Source organism: Aphelocoma coerulescens, chromosome 2, assembly GCF_041296385.1.
Source record: "Aphelocoma coerulescens isolate FSJ_1873_10779 chromosome 2, UR_Acoe_1.0, whole genome shotgun sequence".
NCBI classification, from domain to species: domain Eukaryota; kingdom Metazoa; phylum Chordata; class Aves; order Passeriformes; family Corvidae; genus Aphelocoma; species Aphelocoma coerulescens.
Genome location: NC_091015.1, coordinates 112,734,306 through 112,755,025, shown reverse-complemented (window position 1 = coordinate 112,755,025; position 20,720 = coordinate 112,734,306). Strand labels below are relative to the sequence as shown.

Genomic DNA, 20,720 nt, shown 5'->3' with positions numbered 1-20,720 from the left:
CCTTGTGCCCTTTCCCTCCTTGTCTTTCCTGAAGAGATTATTTTTTTCCTTTGCTGCACACTTCTGTGATGGCACATGCAGCTTTAGCTCCTCCTGCTCGTTTCCCAGGATGCATGCATTTCTGTACATACATTAGAGGCTGGTGTTCCTTCACCCTCTTTAACCACTCCTGAGCTGTCTTATTCCCATTGTCCTTCATCCTTTGTTTTCCACCTCTGTCTACTGTTTTCTTTTTAATTGTGGTCTGCAATCTCCCTCTCCCCTAATTCCTTGTTTAAATGTCTCCTTACCAGCTTGGCCAGCCTGTTGGCAAAGGTGTGCCTGCTCCACTTTTTCAGGTGGATCCCATATATTTCTAGCAGTCTGTCATCTTCAGAGAGGACCCCATGGCTGTAAAAGGTGATCTCCCTGAGGCAAGATCTCCTGCCTGAGGAAGTGTCGACCTGCAGACCTGCATCCTCCCTCAGGTCTCGCTCTGGGTCGAAGCCTCTGCTGAGCTGGGGGATGATGGACACTGTTCCCTGTGGGGCATCACCTCCATGGCTGTGGACTCTTGGTACCTTCATCCATTTCCAGTCCCCTTCTGTGCATCTGTTTGCACATGCTGCTGTGCCTGCCTGCTGTGTTGTGATTTATCATCAGATAACTGCTTTCATTTGTGGAGACATAATCATAACAGCTTACATGTACAACAGACCATGTGAGAACACAAATTCAGTGTGATATAAACATTCTGCAGCTATTTCCATAGACAAAGAGAAACACATTTGCTGCACACTGATTTTCAATAGGGATCTAAATTGCCTTGTTGTGAAGCTCAGTTTGAGACTAGAGTTGGGATATTTAATTGGCAACACCAAAAGAAAAGAAGCAGTGTGGAAATGACTTCCTAACTTGGATACAGAGGATAAAGTTAGTGCTTTTCAAGTAAAAAGAGAAAAAAACAGCAAAAAGGTAATGTATGAAGTTTTTCAGATCTGTGTAAAAAGATCAGTTTTATGACTGTTATTTTCTCTTGCAAGTGTTTAACAGAGACATGCAGGAGGCAGTAACAGTTAATTAAAGCCTTTGGGTCCAAGCATGATTGTCATTCATAAGCTGGTTCATTTTGGTCTTAGAGCACACACAAGGATATGAAGCAAAACAAAAGTAAATCTCTGCAGTATCTAAGCTGCTATCACTTCTAATTACAACTGATTTTCCCTTACAGTCATTATTGGCCAGAGTGATGTATGTCACAACTCACATTTCAATATTTTAAAAAAAAAATTTTGGTTTCCTTGCCAATCAGCTAATTTCCAGCTCATTCATCTGTTTTTGTTGTTTTGAAAACACCATTTCTATTCATCAAGGTACTCAATATAATATATTCAAGTACAATTTTAATTGGTGTGAGTACCATCTATAACCAAGGAGAAGGAAATGAACATAAATGGTCAGCTAGATGAATTTGAAAAGAATGTATATGAAGACTGGAATTTCTTGCCATTATAACTCAAAGGTTCTGTTTAGAAGCTGCTGTCCATAAGAGTTGAGGAATGTTTCATTGTGTTTGCTTTATAAGTGAATTCTGCTAGATTCACTTTTGACCAGAGTACTATTTCTTATTACTGATCCTCTTTCTCTTCTCTTCTCTTCTCTTTCATAACCAGAGATACAAAACACAGTTTAGTGCTTATTAAAAATAGTTCAGCACTTGATAAGTACAGTGTTTGCACAGTGTCAGCGTTTACATACGTAGTACTTGATTTTTGTCTGAGCTGTTTTGCATCATTGTGCTGTGGCAGCATTAGAGGCCTGAACACAGCCAGGGGGCCACTGAGATGTATGCTTTACAAAATACATTCTAAGTGATGATTACTGGATCAAAGACCTTACTGCCATCTGTTATATTCTATATAGCTTACAGAATCCCTCAGAGCTGTATAATAAAACCAGACCTGTAAATTGATAAATAAGATTTTACAGTATCTCTTGTCCTGAACTTGCTGTGTGTGATTTTTTTTTTGTAAAAAAGCAACTGTATGAACTCATTGCTTGTAAAATAACTTCAGTTATATAAAAGAAGAAGATAGGTGAAAAATGTGGAACCGTAATAAAGAGTGAAATGACAATGTTGCATTCAAAATATTTTTAAGAGTAAAAGGGAACATGGCACATATATGTATTGAAGTATTTATTTTTAATTAATTTGAAGTATTATTAATCTAAACAAAGGACAGCAAATAGCTGTTATCAGTAGATATTAATGCTTTTACAATGTAAAAAAGTACAAAGAAAGCCTAATCAATAAAAACTTCAGAACTGTTGTGCTGGAAAGCTTACTGCTATTTCACCCCTTACCCTGGTGTGATGCTCAGCCTTCCTGTACCACTAGGATGAGAGAATGACAGTTTTTGTCTCTTCAAGAGGAAATGGGGAGGTTTACAAGTTGTTCATATTCCTCCCCAGTCTTGTGTCTGCTTGGGGCTATTTTTGTGTTGCTTTGTTGTTTTTCCCTTTTATTTTTTCCTACTCAAAGCCTCTTTTTGCCTCTCAGGGGCTCCCAGCTGTAACCAGAGAGTGGCAGAGTTGCCTGGCCCAGCCCCAGCTGCCCTCCTCAAGGGCTGCCGTTTGTCACCTGCTGACTCCCCAGCTGGTCGGTGGGGCCAGTGCTGTGCTGAAGGTCACAGGGTGAGGCTAAAACAGGACAGACCACAGGCACTGCTCCTCTTGGTAACTGGCAAACCAGGCTGAGGCCATGGTGAGCCAGGATGAGCTCTGCTGCTGGGGTGGCACAAGGTCAGCAATGTGTTATTTATTATGGAAAAATCATGTCCTGGGATATAAAAAAAATCTCTGACCAATTATCATAATTCAGAACAGGTAAACAAGGGATGCAAGGATAGTGATTTCTTCATAAATTATAATGAAGTTCATAAATTACATGTCATTTCTTCATATAAGTATAATGAAAATATAATAATGTATAATAATATTAATATCCTTTTTTCTTTCAAAGGACTCCTGAACTAATGTCTGTAATTTTTGTTATTTTCAAGAAGAAACCTTTCACCTAATGATGGCTTGCAGGTTCCTATCCTCTCTTTAGATGCTATTTAAATGCTTAGCTGTACATATTACAGTTAAACATGATGAACTCTAAAAACTTAGGGGACAGATAGTAGGCAGCTTCAAGACTGGGCCTCCAACCAAGAGCTGAATTTTCCCTTATAACATTAAATTAGTAAATTCATGTTCTCAGAAGTCCAAATATCTTCTTGTGTTCTCAGAAACTGGTAAATGGGAGGGTACATTAACAAGCAAGTGAGTTTTATACAGTTTTAATGAATTCTTCTGAGAGCTTCTCTTCATGTCAGAGAAAAAAACTTACATTTTCCCCCCCCTGCTCTCTCATATACTGTGGCTTAAAAAGTCAATATCCCTCAAATCTTATAGCTTCGTATGCATCTCAACGCATTGTTTGCTCCCCTGGAGAGGTTCTGTTTCTTTAGACTGCTGTTCATGCAGTAGAATACACACACACACACGGATACTTGTTCTCCTCTTGACATTCACCACTATTCTCTCTGCATTGGAAATAAACCAGCTTTCAACTTTAAAAAAGAGATTTGGTTGTGGAAAGAATATTTTCCTCCTTTAGTGTGCAACAGGAATTATGACATCTTCTGTGTGCTGTTTCTGTGAAGGAAGAAAAGCAAGTGAATATTATGGCCTCCCACTGAGCTAGAGTTGGTTAAAATCATCCAAAATTACCTGCAGAAGGGGTTGATGACATTTTAGGTGAAGACAAAAAGCTCAGAAATTTCAGGCCTATGCAGAAGAAAACAGAAGGAAAAAATATTTTTTATAAATATTTTAAAAAATTATGCCAACACAAACCCTGAAGAAAAAAAGTCTGGAAATGAGAATATTTCTCAGAACTTTAACTTGGTTAATTTCTTTCTGGTACTCCCCATGTTTGCTTAAGCTGCACCAGAATTTCAAAAGCACTGTGATGTTCCTTTTCCCTGTCTTTTTGTGCATGATGGTTGTGATGCCTTAGGTTTTAACTTTCATATTTTTCAAATCCTGTACTGCTTAGTGTGTAACTCTGAAGTTTCTTGTAGCCTGGTAACTTCTGCTCTCTCATCCTAGGTAGACATAAGAAAGCCTCTCTGGGCCTGCTCTTCAAGGACACTCAGACTGCCCTAGGCCCAAAATGTATAAACCAAAAGCCCCTAAAGGGGGGACAAGCTTGGGGAAACGACATCATTAATTGAAGCTTTAATTGGAGAATTAACCCTGATATGCAAATGAACCAAACCTGTAAAAGTGTGAAGAACTCATGACCAGTCGTCCATCTTGGGGTCCATCTTGGCAGAAGCCTCTGGCTCCCCAGGGGGTACCTTTGAAGGTCCTTTGAATAACTACCTACCTTATTCCCTTACTCCTGTCTAGTCTCTGTTTTTAGGTGGCCGCTTCAGGCATCAGTTAGGGCAGAGCTCAGTGGGGCTTGCTGTACAAAACAGATTTGAAAGACAGAAGCAAGATAAATCCATTAAGTAGGGTGTTCTTTGCTTCCTTAAACCACTGGAAAGCACCAGGAAGTCTGTCAGGAATTTCTAAGGGCCACAAGTTAGATGGCTAGTGTCCTAAATAAGTCTTTCACTTGTTTGTATATATATCCAAATCCCTGCTACAGACTGAAAACACAAAATTGCTTAAAGTCACTCCCTTTTTCAGTCACCACAGAAATATATCCCTAGTCCCAGGTAAGGCAAGATAGGCAGCCCTACATTTTTTTGAGGCTGACCACTGACTCTAGGAACAATCTTCTGCACTTTGGACAATGATGCAGTGATTTCTGGGCACCTAGAAAGGCAAGTTCCTTCTGTGACCCTGACAGTGTTTTAGGTGGGCAAGTCTACTCTTTAACTCCTTCCACATATGTGCTAACAGTAAATTCAAACAATATTAAAGTGGACTAGAAGAAGCTGAAATACTCTCATTAGACTTGTAGTGGTTTATATGTTTTCCTTTTTAGCAGCCCCAGCCCTTCTCAAGGGGCTGCTCTTTGTCACCTGCTGATTCCTTGCTTCAGTTGGCTATTTTACGTACATGGCATTTGCAGGGCTTACACTAAAACAGTGGGGCAACAGTCCCCTCACTAGACAGATATTTAATTAGGTCAGGCTGAGACATGTCCTGAGATCCTGCTCTGTCAGGTCAGTAGAAAGCCATGGCCTTTTAATTGTACTGGCTACATCACAAATTTTATGCTTAATAAACATCACTGTCTTATAAGAAAAGGAAAAAGAAAATCTGGCTCAAATAGAATGGTTCCAAATGTAAATTATTTGAGCTCTGATAATAGTTCCCTGTGAGATATGGAATAGGTTGGGGCCAGCTAGTCTAGAGATGAGAAAAGGTGCTGGGCTTATTTCAAGTCTGTGGTATAGACAAAATGAAGAAAAATTTTCTTAGTTAATATAAAAACAACATCTACCAGGATTTTTCTAAAAAGAGGAAAGTACACTATACAAGCTTACCAAATTCCTTGTCCTTGTTTTGATCACAAACAGATGACATGAAGAAGTTAGTGCGATTCCAAAAAAATCAAATCTTACAAGACAACCATAGAGTGCTAAAAGAAAATTTGTCTTATGACAAGGCAGAGAAAAGAGGATAGGAAAAAAGAAGTATTATATCCCATCTTGTAGCGGTGCAGGTGGCTGTAGCTACTCTTTCTCCTGAGAACTCAGACAACCAGCTGTGGTGGTCAGCAACCCAAGTTTAGCATGTAACTTTGCAGCCATGGTGAGAACCCATGATTCCCTTGTTTTACCTTTTGCACATTTTCCCCTGATTGGTTAATACTTTGTCTCCCTGTGTTATGTATGAAGTTATGTATATTCATTTTCCTTCTTTAATATGTATTAGTTCTAGAAAGTTCTTTGTTCCTTGACGCCCCATTGGAGCCTTCCCTGAGTCCCTCCTATGTGTTGTTCCCATTGGTTCCCTTCCTGTCAATCCCACCTGCTTGTCTTGATCCCATTGGCTGAGATCCCTTTCCCCACCTATTCTGTACCCAGTATAAGATCCCTGAACCCACCCACCAATTGGCCTCTTTGTCCCTGTGGTTTCACGGGAATAAACCTGTGTGGAGCACATACGGAGAGTCCCCCTCTCTTTACTTCTTTGCCTTCGCCTGTGTTCCTGCTTCATGGTGACAGAAGGATACAGCCCCCTTTGGGTGAGGAGCTCTGCCCCGTTTCCATTGTGTGTTGGGCACTGAGTGCCGCCTTCCAGAGGGGTTTCAGTGTTGACCTCCGGGCTTCTTTGTGTCAGCACGCGAGGGGTAAAACCCCCTTCTGCCAGCTCCCAGTGGCTGAAAACCCCTCCACCATCTAAGATGAAAATCAAAATTCTAGAGAATTTTGGAGCAAGGAAGGGTACAATGCAGATCTTTTCATCTTTGTTAGGCTTATCCCTAAACAAATGTTACTGCAGTGTATTTTGCAGCTTGTAGGAGCCGGTCGAGTCCACAGAGGGTGGGAACATAAGGAAATGCAGTTCTCTTAGTCATGACAAGAATATTTTCTGAATATTTCAGTTTTCATCCTAATATTTGCACAACTCTAGTTTACACTAAACAGTGCCGTAAATCAGGATTTTCTGTGGAAAGCAGAAGCTTTCTATACATACGAAGAAAAAAACCAGCTCCTACACAAAAGAAGGTTAAGTTTTATGTAACAGAAGCTCTTTCCTCTAAAAGTGCTGCCCAGCACTGGAGGATGCATATGAGTCACACGGAGCACAGTGCTTACCATATGTTAATGTGCACTATTTATATCTCACCTAGTGTACTTAGAAGTCAGAGTTCATAAGAGGTCTGAGGAAAGTAAGTCTTTTATATTACTGAAATGCAGTGAATTAGGAGCTCATAATTCTCTTAGACACCTGAGCTCACAGATTTTCGTCTGCTCTGGGGGACAAGTAGATAATAGAAGCAGTCAATTCCATACTTTCAATTTTTTTGCCCAGTGCAAGGCAAACACCCTGTTGCCAAAATCTTTCTTTTCTTACAATAAATGTATTAAAAATTCCTCAAGATTTTCCTCATCACTTCAGCATCTTCTTACTGTCACAGCTTTATTTCCTGCTCTTGCCACAAACTTACTCTCATTGTCTCTTGTTTCACAGCCAGCATTTGGACTATAATTAAAGCAGTGTCTTCCCCTTCACTAATGATGAATTTCTGCTTTCTGTTTTGCCTGGGAGAGTGACACACTGAGAGGATTCATCCTGCTGAAGTCTCTGGTGGCTTGCTCCTTATCTCTTTCAATAGGGATGTGCCGCTACTGCATGTCCTGCTCATTGGTGCCTTGATTTGAAGACCTTAATTTCAGTCCCATGCCTTGATTCATAGGTAAAACATAGGTTGGGACTCAGGGTGAATCACCCCATGGGTGTCTGGTGCCATTTGTGATGCCACTTGGCTGCCAGCTTCCAGTCAAGGAGGGCTGTGGTCTCATGTGGACCTGTGGTGTGAATCCAAGTGGATGTCTTGAACACAAGAAATTACCTCAAATGTGTTTGCCTACTGATGTGTCAACACTGGGTCTTTACTGCGGTATCATAGGGCATTTGCCTGGCCATTTAACTAAATATAACCTGTGAGTCATACCTGGCCCTGTGGCAGGAGGAAGACAAATGGTAGTCTGATTACAAGACAAGTGGAAGGCTTCTGGACTTGAAGTAATGTTTGTGTAAAAAAAGGCCCTCACAATCGGTCTGTGATCCTTCATAGAGTAAATTAGATTGCCTGAGTCCTTAAGAGGTGCCTTCCCAGCTACCTCAAGGGTTTTCTGGGAATGACTTAATGTTCAAAATTTCATGAAAACAACAGTTTCACTAATTCAGGTCGTTTATTAAGTGTGTCAAAATCTGGTCTTATCCTTTTGTTAGAAATTATATCTTGTATACAGAACGTACCCTGCCACAAGGACGTAGAGGTGACTGCTGCTTAGAAAATGAAGTACAATTTTCCTTTTTCCTGAGTTGGAGCTCCTCGATATTTCTCAAGATTGTGACCCACTATCATTTCCCTCCTGTCAGTCAGCCAAATTTTCTTTTATCTTTCACAGACTTTCAGGTAGAGGTTCATAAACCTACTCAGGTTGCTTTGCTCAAGAATAGCTGTCAGACACACAGCCAACATAGATTACTGTATTTTTACTGGATTGAAAAGATCTGTGGCACAGCAGCACTTTTGCCAGCAGTCTTGATGCTTTTTAAAGCAGATTTACTAGTGGCACAATGTCTCCACGTGTCAGATTCTATGTTATTATCTGTGAGGTGTCAATCATTCACCTTCAGTCAGTTCATTTATTTTATGCAGAGGTGAGATCTCTTGTGATGTCTAGAAGTTCAGCTCTTCCAGTCTATAGCTTGTATCCAATGTGCAGCCAAAATCCAACTCTTCTAGGTCAGATTCCTCCACAGAGTAAACACTTCTACCCAAAAGTCTGTGTTTTACCTCATCATCAGTGTTTTTAAAAAAATCCCTTGCCCTTTCACGTATGAGTTATGTAGTATAACTCAGCAAGAGAAACCCACATCTACTGCATGCTGAGAGTGTTCTGAAGCAGACGATCCATATCCCAGGAGCTGTCTCCATCTCAGAGCCTTTTCTGACTTACTCACCACCTACCTCTTTTGTAGTTCTCTGTGGAGCTGGGATTACCTGATTTTATTTATCCTGAGTTCTTCTAGGTCTTTCAAAGGTTTTGCAATCCCTATACTTATTGATGGAAGCCTTCCTGTTAACAGCATTTGTGCTTTTCTTGGCAAATGAACTTTAAATAGCACTTTCCTCACCTACTACATATTTTCTTGCTCATTCTTTTTCTGGGATAGTCTGTTTCTGTGTCCTCAGTGCATTCCTTTCTCCTTCACCCAATCACAGTATAGAGCTGGGGGCATTTTTGGTGTTCTGGGTGGTGCAAAGTACTCAGAAACTTGTTTGCAAAGGAATTGCACTCACCTTTTCATATTTTTCTCACTTCTGCTTCTGAAAATTATTGATCAGTTCTGACTCAGAATGTTCTAGTGGTGTGCAGTCTGTGTGGGAAAGGCACACAACTTACTCATTGGTAGGGAAGACAGAATTTATAGACTAAAGTAATGTTCCATTAATGTTAAATAGATTAAAATAATCTGATTTTAGTCACCCAGGTTCTTATGGAGAAGTTGACTAGTCAACATCAATTCCCAAAGATACTGTTGTGTTCTTTCTGTGCTGTGTACACCGATCCAGGTGCCTCATGCCAGTGTGTTCCCATCTCCTGCTGAAACACTTGACTGTTGGTGCTTTTCCAGGGAGTTCATCATGCTCATCATCCTCATACAGACCTCTGCTTTGGGATGGGAGCCAAATCTGCTGACTTCTAAATTCCTAAGTCCTTTATTGGATATGCTATTTAACAGCAGGTAATAGTACAATCTGGCATTTGTCTTCTGGCACGAGTGTCTTTCCTTAGCAGTGAGTAAGTTCCATTGATGCCATGAAGATTTTTTGCCTTTTCTTTTATACCCATTACACCTTTTTTACAACTTCTGTATTCCTAGTGCTTTTGCCTACATTCTTGGACTTGTTTGTTAAGCTAAGAGACGAAACATTTTAGAAGCTTTGTGGCCAGAGATCAGTGTGCCCCAAACCCCAAGGTCCTCTCCAGAACACATTCTGTAAACCAAGACAGAACCATCCAGGGGAAGGTTCGTTGGGGAGGGGGGGCTCACTTGAGCCTCTCATTGGGGAATCTTTGATAGATATGCTAATTAGCAAAACCTATAATGTTATACCAGATCTTTGGGGGCATATAGACTTGGCGGGGTGCATCTCGATGCATATGACTGGAACATGTGCACCTAAGGATCCTTAAAATAAATACCAAGGTAAAATCCCTTTTCCCTTTCTAACCGTGTATGACTCTTGATTTTAAGAACAGGAAAAGGCATCACCATAGTGAAAACTGGTGTTTCAAAATTTGAATGCCTGTTTTTCTACCCACTGTGTTGGATGCTTGTTACAGAAAGAGGGGAAGTGACAATAATTATGTGATATTAAAAAGCTATTTCTAAAACTGGACAGATAAAGCTTTTAATGTCATGTCACTGTTCAGGTTACCTGAGCTTATCTTGCCATCATATCAGGTCTCACTGATTCCAGTGGCTATAACCTGGAATGAGCACTGCTGGGGGAAGGCTATAAAGTAACAGATTTTAAGTCACCATTGATAATTTCCCTTGCTAATTGCAAACTAGTTGCAATAACTAGTTGTTAATGCTACAAAAATGTTATTTCCCAAGATTATGACTTTTTTTTTCTAGTTCCTTTGTTGTAATAGTTTTTTTTTATGCCACTGCTTTTAGCATATTGCAAAGAATGGTCATGAAATTAAACCTCTAAGTAGCAAGCTAAAGAAAATAATTAATTTTACTTTGGGGAAAGAAGAAAGATTTCATCTTGCAAAACACTGGAATTTATATGTATATATTTACATTTTTAAAGACACAGGTAAGTGTGCTGTATCTGAATAATATCCCTATGCTTGCGCTTTGGCAGGCTCCTATATCTAACATCTAGGGTATTGAATCAGATGCAAAATAATTACTTTTCTGACCCTTTGGGCTCTAATTGGTTTCCTTTAATGAGTATAAGAATGCTGGCTTGCATATTTTTTGGAAGGCCTTTCTGGTGTTGGGGTGTGTGTCTGCCTTTCCAGGACAGATGCTTGAACAGTCAAAGTACTGTCTGAGCTGACCTTTGCTGAATTGCACAGAGATGGTATTTCTTGGCAGAAACAAAGAGAGTGAGTGGTGCAGCAAAATGGGAGGTTAATCACATTTTCTTTATGGGTAGTTCCCTTGCTTTCTTTCACTTTTCTGATTATGGTAACAGTTACAAAGCACCTGTGTGAATTGGACTTCTCTGGATTCTGCAGTTTATCCTGGTACGAACACACCATGGTCAAATAGGAATGTGATAAAGTTTATACTGTTTACTGTCCAAAATATAGCCACGAAAACCTCTAAGTAACTAGATAAGATGTCTTCAATATAATGATTAAAAGCTTAAAAGCTGTGGATGTGCTTAATTGTATCTGACACCAGGCTTTAATTCTTGTTTTTCTCAGACTTACTAAGAAAGCCAAGATGATTCCCTCTGCTTTTAGGGGCTGGTTGATGAAGGTATAATTGCTGACATACTGACAACCAGCAAAACCAACTGATAGTCTAATATGAGCACAGTTGCAACATTTTCACTATAAACATGCCAATCAAGTTTTACTTAGATGTATCTGCTAGAGTTTCACTTAATTGGCATAAATAAGTACAGGGGAAAAGTTGTTTATAAGAGGCAAATATTTTCCTCTGATTTAAATGTACCATACTGCTCTTGTAGGATTTATAAAGAAGTTGAAATCTTGCTTTTTTATTTATATGAAAATGTAGCAAAAAGAAAAAAAAATGTTTAAAGAAAGTTGATCCCACTGCCATATATATTAAATGGCTAATAAATGATTCCACTCACTCTTATACTGTTTTCAGGACATTTGACCATTATTCTGTTTTTTTATTGATTTCTTAGTTGTCTTTTAATTGGAAGCTGTCTTTGATAATGGTACCAATTAGATGAGATTACTGTACTTTTTGATGTGTTATGATTGTCATACCTTACTGATATTTTTTCTATTTAGGACATGAGTTACCAACCAAATTCTGAACAAGTAGAGAAAATGGGAACTTTATTGGATAAGAGGCTTTGAAGTTTGGGCAAGTTTTTATGGAGACCAAAAACTGGGAAGCTTAGGTCTCTTTTTTTATTTCCCAAATGGGGATCTGAAATCTCTTACATAGCTTTTGTAAAAGACCTTCACTAGAAAACCAGATTTTCTTTAATCAAAACTGTTCCTTGAAGATGCAATCTATTATCAGGAAGAGTAACTCCCTTAAAGCACTGACCTAGAGAACTTTTACTTAAGCCAATTTCACTATGAATAGCATATTTATTTAGATTCTCTGACGGTAATTTTTAAAAAAAAATTATTATATCTATTTGCATTCTTTAAATATTAGCTATATTTGAAATATTTCTAATTGAATCTCTAATCTGGATTTATATGTTATTTCCCATCAAATTGAGACAAGAAATAGAAATAACACCATGAAAGGCTTTTATCCAGTGAACTGAACCTCCCTCTTCCTCCTTTTTGTTTCTGGATGTGGATCCCCTAAATGCAGTGAAAATGCTGAATGAAATGGATTTGCTCTTGATTTGTATTGTTCTGATGGAAGGAGACAATTTAAAGATGTGTAAGACAAAAATAAAGAGCAATGCAAGAGATTCTTGCGTTCTTGAAACTGTGCTTCTCTGCTTTGAATAGCAGATATACAAATAAAAGCTTGCTCCATGAAGATCTCAAAGATACTAGGATTTATAATTTCTTTTCTCAGCATTAGCCTCGTCACTTCTGTTTAATATTCTGTTTTCTTTGAGATGATTGCAGTTATTAAAAGAGAAAAGGCAATCAAGTTTGCTTCTATGTCTAGTCTCTGAAATCAAAAAAATTATGTGGATTTACTGCAGATGAGTCTCTAGCCTGTGCTAATTTCCTGGATTGGTATTCAGATATTTGGTATTTTTGAGCAGACTTTAAGATTCAGTTTGGTCTCCATACTGAAAAAAATGAAACTTCATTTAAAATAATCAGTCTGCATCATTTGACTCAAGTATTTTCCATCAATGAAACTAATACATACCTCCAAACTAACATATCACAAGACATTTGCTTGATAGAACTTGTAGTATAACTCCCATTCTTCCAAATCCCCATTTTCAGTTTTTTAGGATTTTTTAGTTCAAGGTTATAACAAGGAAAATACATTAAAAAAACCCCTTTTGGTCATTATGTATGTGCTTTAGAGCTCAAAATTAGGAAAGGATAGACTTCCCTCTGCCATGATAGTCCACTAACATTTGCCCTAACTATCTTTCTGAAACACTGTGTTGAACATGCTCTGGCCTCTCACAGCTGCATTTATACTGGTAAATTAAAATGTCCAGAGACCTTTCTGGGTACTCCTGTGTGATCATGCACACTGTAGAGTGGTGACAATGTTCTATGCTGCTCTCATGGCCTATGCCAACCATTTTTGCATGCCAATAAATCCCGGGCATACTTAGGCTAGAAACCCTGTTTTTCTCCCAGTTTGTGCCAGGTGGCTTTAGTGGCTGGGAGTGATGTTGAGCATATTTCATTTATGTCTGGATCCTTCTCCTGGTGGGTACCTGGAGTGGATATAAGATAATATTCTCTGTTGCTCTGAATACTTACAGACTGTTCATTTGACTTCAGGTTCATTCAGCAAGAACAGCAAGAATCCTTCTTTTCAAAAAGTAGGACCGTAACTACCTGATTACATTTTAAGTATTACAATATTTTTCCTGTGGCCATGTTTTTTCATCATTTTGAAACACATTTAAGGTGAATGATATTGAAAATCCTTTTTTGTTGATATTTATATATTTGAAATGTTCATTGGTGCATTTAGATGCCTATGGACCATGTATAGCCAGAGAAAGAGGGGACAAAACCCCCATTTTTAGATGAGAACATACAACCCATCATATTTTATTACATTTACAGGAAAAAAAACAGGCAATATGAACTAGATGTTATATTGGTATATGATCCCCTCATGACATAGTGTTTATCTAACTAGTTTCATAATTCCTTTCACTTTTAGTTAGAATTATAATTGCCACTATATCTAGAACAGTTGTTTTATCCATGCAGTTCAGGATTATACTTGACAGTACAAGATGGGATTTCCAAGGACACTTGGCAGCTGACAGCTACAGAATACAAGACAAGAGGATGTCAGTCACCTGGGACATGTGGATCCATTTCTTTGCTATTGAAGGCAACGCTGGGGTTTTTTTGTGATCTCTGCAGCATTGTTTTAAAACTGCTCAGGTGTTTTCATCCTCCTTGTGCCTTCTGTTCCTGAGCCTTTCTCAGCTCAAAAGTGGAAGAGCTGGATAAATAAAAGTGTACAATCAGCACTCCATGTTACCTTGCTCCTGTAGTAGCATTATCTTGCTACTCTTCATCATCTGATATCTTTGCAGAGAGTGACAGTTTCTTGCAGGTTCTTCTTGCTAGGTGGAAAAAGCCTCTTCTGATCTCTGACCACTTAGGTTTCCATTTAATACTGCTTATCTGATGACTGATATCTGCTCCTCAAATATGAAAATAAGCAGTTCTTTGCTGTTTCTACCAAACAGTTTATACTCATCTTATTAAGATGCTCTATTAAATATTGTAGATACAGTTTAACAGATAATATACCCATTTCCTATGTAACTCAATGGCTGCTTCTGCTGTAGGGGCCTTTCTTCCACTTGAAATAGTTAACTCCATCTTACAAAGTCCTCCAAGAGACAAGTTGTTTCTCCAGTTCTGTATCTGCATTGTCTATTCATCCTGTAGAAATTATGCACAGGTATGACAGTGTACAAACAGATTTTTCCATTCTGACGTATTTCACAAATATCTGTTATTATATCACAACTTTTCAACTGCCAGAAATTGCAGATAACATACCTGACCTTGCAGGCACTCTCTATTATCTTTGTAAATCTTTAATTGTCATTTTATGTTGTCAGTTTTCGCTAAAATTCTTAGCTCGTGCCAAAATCTGAGATCAGCCATTTTCTAGTTCACGTGACATTTCTCTTCTAAATCTGATTTCACACACAGATGAAGACTAAATTAAGGGAAGAGCAGAAATACAGACAACATAGAAGATAATTCATTTCCATGAAACTAGCCCAGCTTCAATGTCACTGCGATCAAATGGAAGCTGCGTAATTTCAAGTGTATGCATCCAGGAGCTATTTCAAATGTGAGTATTTAGTCCAAGTTTTCTAATAGAAAACGGCATTTTTTTCAGAAAAAAAATGTAAAAAAAGGATTACTTTTGCTTAATTTAATGTATTACTCATCAATCTATGAAAACCCTCCAAAAAACTAAACCCCAAAACAACAGCAAGATTAAGATAAATAAAGAAACAGAAAACAGTATAATGAAGAAAAACACAAAGAAGTATGCTATCTGAATGCACACTGCAGTAGTGATCTTTATCTGCATGAGAAGTCTGCTGGATCTGTAGGGTATTGTGACACATCACATCATATAGCAGACTGAATTTATTTTAATGTACTTTTAATCTAACTCATGCTATTAATTTCATTTTAAATTCCCATTGTATTCATTTTGTCCCCGGAAGAGATTACAATCTGTTTCTTGTGAATGTGTGCTTTGTTCTCTGTGTTACAGCTGTTCAAGACCTTAACTTCAACACAAAGTTTAATTTTACTTTAATCATGAAAAATGTGAGTAGAACTTTCCATAAAATGGATAGAGTTTAAAAAACTTAAAAGTTTAATGGCTTTTTCCTCCCCTTTGTTGCTGCTTGAATATATACTTTTATCAGTTAGTGTTACTTTGTGGAACACATCTATTGCTTCTGTGATTTTTTTTTTAATCTCTGAAAGGCTTTAAATTGAATATTTTTTAATTAAAATTGAAATGCATTGATTCAGGATGCTGCTGTAGGGAGCTGTAGAACTGTATTTAAGTTAGTTTGTTCCCAAGTCTCTTCTCTAGCACAGGCATTTTAACTAGGTTATCTTTCAATGTGAAATGTTTTGGCCAGGAAATTGTGTAATATTTTGCTTTTTTTCATCAGTGGAGGAGACTATCATCTCCTTGGGAGTATATTCTAAGAGGTAGAAATGACCAAAAAGAGAAATGGAGTATAAAGTACCTGAACAATACATTGGGATAAATGCAGTGATGTTTCCCAATGACAGTATTTTAGCTTCTGGGTAATTTTCCATGGCATAACTTAATTTTTTCTTGGACAGAGTGCCTGCTGTCCAGACGACCCTTGCTGCTAATTTTCTGCACCAACAGAGAAGTCAATTTCTTTTAAAATAAAGGACATTTGTCTTCTTTTTCTTTAAAATCAGAATTCCTTCCATTACCGAATATATGTACATCCTTCTGTTGATTTTTGTTTTTACTGATTCTCAGATGTTTATACACTCCCTCATTACTTTGTTGGTTTATATAATGATTTACATAGATGGTTTCAATTAAATTTCCACTGATCTCTTAATTTCCTCTTTAGTCATCTGTAGCCATATGCCAAAATTTTTGGGCCTTCCCTTATCAGTTATTCTTGGGCTGCATTTGTATTTCTCATCAGATACAATGTCTTCATCTCTGATTTTCATACAGGGGATCACCAAGGAGTCCAACTGGCTCCTGTAACGCCCAATAGTCAATGTTGCAAATGTTCAAATAAATCCAACTTGTCTGACCATTTTTTTCTGAGTTCCATAGTCATGCCCTTGCTTGTTTCTTTCATGTCATGAAAGCAGCTCCCTAAAATGGAGTTAAGAGGCAGCCTGCTCTAAGGCTGCCTTTCTTATATGACACTATACTCCTTCAAATATCTTTTCTCCATGGCTAAATTGAAATGTTTTGTCTTTGCAACGTGCTTCTCTTTGTTCTGTTGATTTTCTACACTCTGTCTGTTCATAAGTAATCTGAAAGTCTCTGTCCTCTAATGTCAAATGTCAGTCACCCTGGCTCATCCCTCTCCTCTCTCACAAGCTCTGAAGTGAATGACTCATAGATATATTCTCAAGACAGTTTGTAGTGCTAGCAAGGCATCTGAAGGGGAGCTGAAGCACCTACAAGAGGTTCATGTCAGAATCCCTCTTACTGTGACCCCACACTGCAGTGTCTTGCTCCCTTTCCTCTGCATAGGGCCCAGAGCTGCTCACTTCTCCTGCTGTCCTCTTCAAGGGCTTTAGTTCTTCCAGTGGTCACCAAGACCTCCTATCAGCGAGATCCATCTCTTCAAACTTTTTGTCCTACGGATTCCTCTAGTGCAAAAGTCCTTTCATACTTCCAAGATATTTCCCTTTTATTTTCTCATATCCTCCCCAACCCCTAAAATTTGCAAGCTTTGTTACCTGACTTTAGCCTACATGCTGGAATGTGATTGCTCTGTCTTCTGAGAAGTGCTTGAGAGAAGGATTAGGCAATCCAGGCCTGCAAAATTCTGTAATCTCAGAAAAACCGTCTTGGGCAAGACACTTGACTTTCTTGCCTATAAATCTTGTCCTATGTTTAATGGCTGTTCATGTGCAACTTTGGATGTATTAAGAAAACACATTCAGATGTTTCAGCTTAGACTCCAATGACTGATTTCATATTTGATGTTTTTGTTGTAGGTTTAGTTCCTTGCTCTTCCATGCAATGGAGAACTAAGCTGTGTTGAGAGGGGGCAGAACTGAGATATACTGCAGATGTTGGAACAAGTCCTGTACCTGTATTTTTAGGCAAAAAACACTTCTATTAATCCAGGTGTTTCCATGTACAATTTCACCAAAACACATGCAAGATTTTATATGCAAACTAGCTTTAAAAAACACAGCAGGGAAAAGCTGTGTCTTAAAGGCTGACATTGTAATCCATTCAGAGAATTAACTGTTTTGTTAACTACACAAAATTCAGGAATGTTCTGTTGACCGTTTGTCAGGTGAACAAGCAGTGCCCCACTTCATAGTTTTTTTCTTTCATATCAAGCATTTCAATAGAAACAAAGATTTTTGCTATGATTCAGGATACATCATCTTCAGATGTTACTCAGGAAAATTCCATTGGGATAAAACTTACAGTAATTTGGTTGCAGAGCTATTACAAAACCTCCTTTCAGATATTCAAATAAATATTCAAATATTCAAATATTTAAATATTTCTGGATTGATGTGCACAGAAATGACGTTCTTACTTCAGGAAATAACATTGCTCATCTTTTGTGGACAAGAACTGAAAACTACAGCTGTGTTTTTCCCTTTATTGCTGTTAATCCCAAAAGAAAGTTATCCTGAGTCAGTGGCAAACAGAAATATTGGTGCGGGTGGCCAAAGTTTCTAACCTTTTTTGAACTAAAAATTTCCCCTCCTGTGATAAATATTAAATAAAACTCCAGGTTTCTAATGCACAGAAATCAAGTGCTTGTTGAGATAGCCATGGGAAAAAAGAACATTGTAACAGATATAAGTGAGAAATAGGTTTCCCATGTGTTGATTAAAAAAAAGAAAAAAAAAAAAGAAAATATAATGATACCATTTAATATTTCACAGAATCTCTTCTTTTTTCTTGGAAAGAAATACACAAATATTTCCTCTCAAGTCAGTTGTTCAAGACACACATTAGAACCATAAAAATATATAACAAATACACTGAGACAGCAAAACGAAATCAGAAGAGGACTATTGAAATTCAAATGGAAAATGCCTGGATGGAAGAAATGAAAATCTTGCTTAGGATAAAGATAAACCTAAACATGAGAATTAAATAATGGTGAACATAAAACAACAAAAACTTAGTATGTAGCACAGCATATATTATGACAGAAGTCCTCAGACAATAGAAATATGAGTAAAGCTCTTTAGTCATTGATGTAATTCTAATTTCCAGCATCTCAGGCTGAAACGTGCTGAATATTTTCCTTTTTATGGGAAAAAGCCTCCTTTCTTTGTGGAAGATTTTATTACAGACATAGGGTTTTTTAATTTCAAAAAGTGGTTTTGAATTATAGTAGTGTGACATCTGATTTTTTCGAAAAAATAATTTTAATAATAATTTTACTATCTTCTCAACACTTTTGAGTGAAGGAAAAAATACATTTATAGTTCACTATTGCCCTCTTGTGGAAAGAAATAAAAATAAGCTTGTGCATCATAAACATAAAATCCAAACCAAGAACTGATTACTTAGATTCCGGTTCAGAAACCTTCATTCATCTTGTGCCCTTAGTTTGGGTTATGATTTGGTCCTATATTAACAGTTTTTACTCTTGGTGCATTGTTAACAGTTATTGTCTTTGAACAACTCCCGTGTTATTGGCCCCTGTAACATTTAACACTCCAGAGTATCAAGGACGGCTTCAACTCCGTATCAGAAAGTTTTTCCCCGTAAGAATGACATACTGCCATAAGCAGATCTTTAAAAAGCAAGTTCTGCTGCTGCTCTGAAATGTTCAGCAGCTTTAACATGAGTCTACAACTGATGTTAAGAAAATAGATGGCAAGGTTTTTAGAAAAAACAAGCAGAAAAAATAAGTGTTGACTTTCCATAGAATTAAACACAGAAATGTTTATAAACATCACTTATGCATTAAATTTGTGGGACAGAATATACTTTGAAAATGTCACAAAATTGTCCAGACTTACTTTACTATACCACTGTTCAAGATTATGCAGGCATCTTTAAAATGTACTTATGAAAGTGCTGAACTTACTCCTACTTGCTCCTGCTTTCTTGCTCATCTACCCCTCCTGGTGATGTGTCCAGGTCTTTCTAATTAGGACAAAGAGGGCTGTATCTCTAGGACTTAGTCTGTTGTGGTGCCTTTTTTCATCACATTGAATGCCATAGAAAGCCTCTCTAGATGGCTAAAAAAAGGTGATGTGCTTTGCTGAATGTCTCTTGCTCTCTTCTTTGTCTGTCTGTTTGGCCATTGTACATTAAGATGTCACAAGACACCTAAGTTTTCTTTTGCTTTCTTTTTTAAAAGAGTGAATCCTTAATGTCTGAAACCACTGCTCTGAGAAAAGAACATTTCCTCATAAAAGTGACACAAAGCCAAGATTTATAGTGGGAGGGCTATTTTGTGTACCTATCTTCTCTAGGACTTCATATACTCTGGTGAATTTTTCACAGTGGCCAAAGAAATGGTGCAAAGGAGGGTTTATGTATTACTTGAGTCACAACTTCAACCTTAGACACAGACTTGAATGGTACATGAGTTTTGGTTTTCCTTTCACATGAGGTAAATTTATTCTATCACTTCATTTCCATTTTCTGTTACCAAAGGAGGTAATGAAGGGTCATAAGTTTGGCACTGGGATATCGGGTGTCTTCTCTAGCTTTCACAGGAACCCACCCTGGATGTAATGCTATAAACAGGATTTTGGAGTTTGTGCCAGATCCCTTTTAACTACTTGGTTCAACCCTTCTAAAAACACCCTCCCTTTATGTTCCACCAGCTCCAGAGATCTAATGCTCTAATAGTCAAACCTGCACATTGTAACAGTTAAGCCTGGAGAAGAAATTCACGTGGAACTCCACACTACTCTTTTAATTAGACACTAGTCATGGACCAGCAATGCACTGAAACTGGTCAGATAATCCACCATTTTAAAGGAAAAGAACCTCTCCTTTTTCTTTCTATATACAATTTCATGATAATTCTGACATCCTAGCAGTGGAAGCTTCCTAAAAGTCTGGACTGAGATAAAAAAAAAAACAAAAACCCCAAAATAAACCCCTTGAAATTTGTTTTTAATAATTACCCTTCACTGCAACTAATTGTGGTATGTTCTTTTTCAAAAGATGGTTACAGATGGAGACGCTTAGCACTGTAGCTGATTTCAAGCCTGATTATGCAGCGCAGAGTGAATTCCCAAGCATTAGATAGGGAAGGCTGTGACTCTCTTTGACGTTTTATAGAGAAAAAAGCCAGCTAGGCCATGTCACTATAAGGGTAAGGCCCATGGGAAAGAGCTATTGAGAGGATGCAGAGG

At 37.9% G+C, this 20,720-nt stretch overlaps 2 long non-coding RNA genes across 3 annotated transcripts; one reads left to right on the top strand and one right to left on the bottom strand.

Moving 5' to 3' along the window:
• Window positions 1–2,317: 2,317 nt before the first annotated feature.
• LOC138105872 (uncharacterized) lies at window positions 2,318–5,720 on the bottom strand. Its single transcript, XR_011148755.1, has 4 exons — window positions 5,532–5,720; window positions 4,418–4,498; window positions 3,757–3,813; window positions 2,318–3,681 (listed from the first exon to the last, which is right to left on the bottom strand). It is a non-coding gene; the product is annotated as an uncharacterized lncRNA (long non-coding RNA).
• Window positions 5,721–6,126: 406 nt separating this feature from the next.
• On the top strand, window positions 6,127–18,155 carry LOC138105871 (uncharacterized). 2 transcript variants are annotated; one of them, XR_011148754.1, is made up of 4 exons: window positions 6,127–6,235; window positions 14,811–14,955; window positions 15,391–15,446; window positions 17,361–18,155. It is a non-coding gene; the product is annotated as an uncharacterized lncRNA (long non-coding RNA). The 2 variants fall into 2 exon arrangements; XR_011148753.1 differs by lacking the exon at window positions 17,361–18,155 and adding an exon at window positions 15,981–16,382.
• The last annotated feature ends 2,565 nt before the right edge of the window (window positions 18,156–20,720 follow it).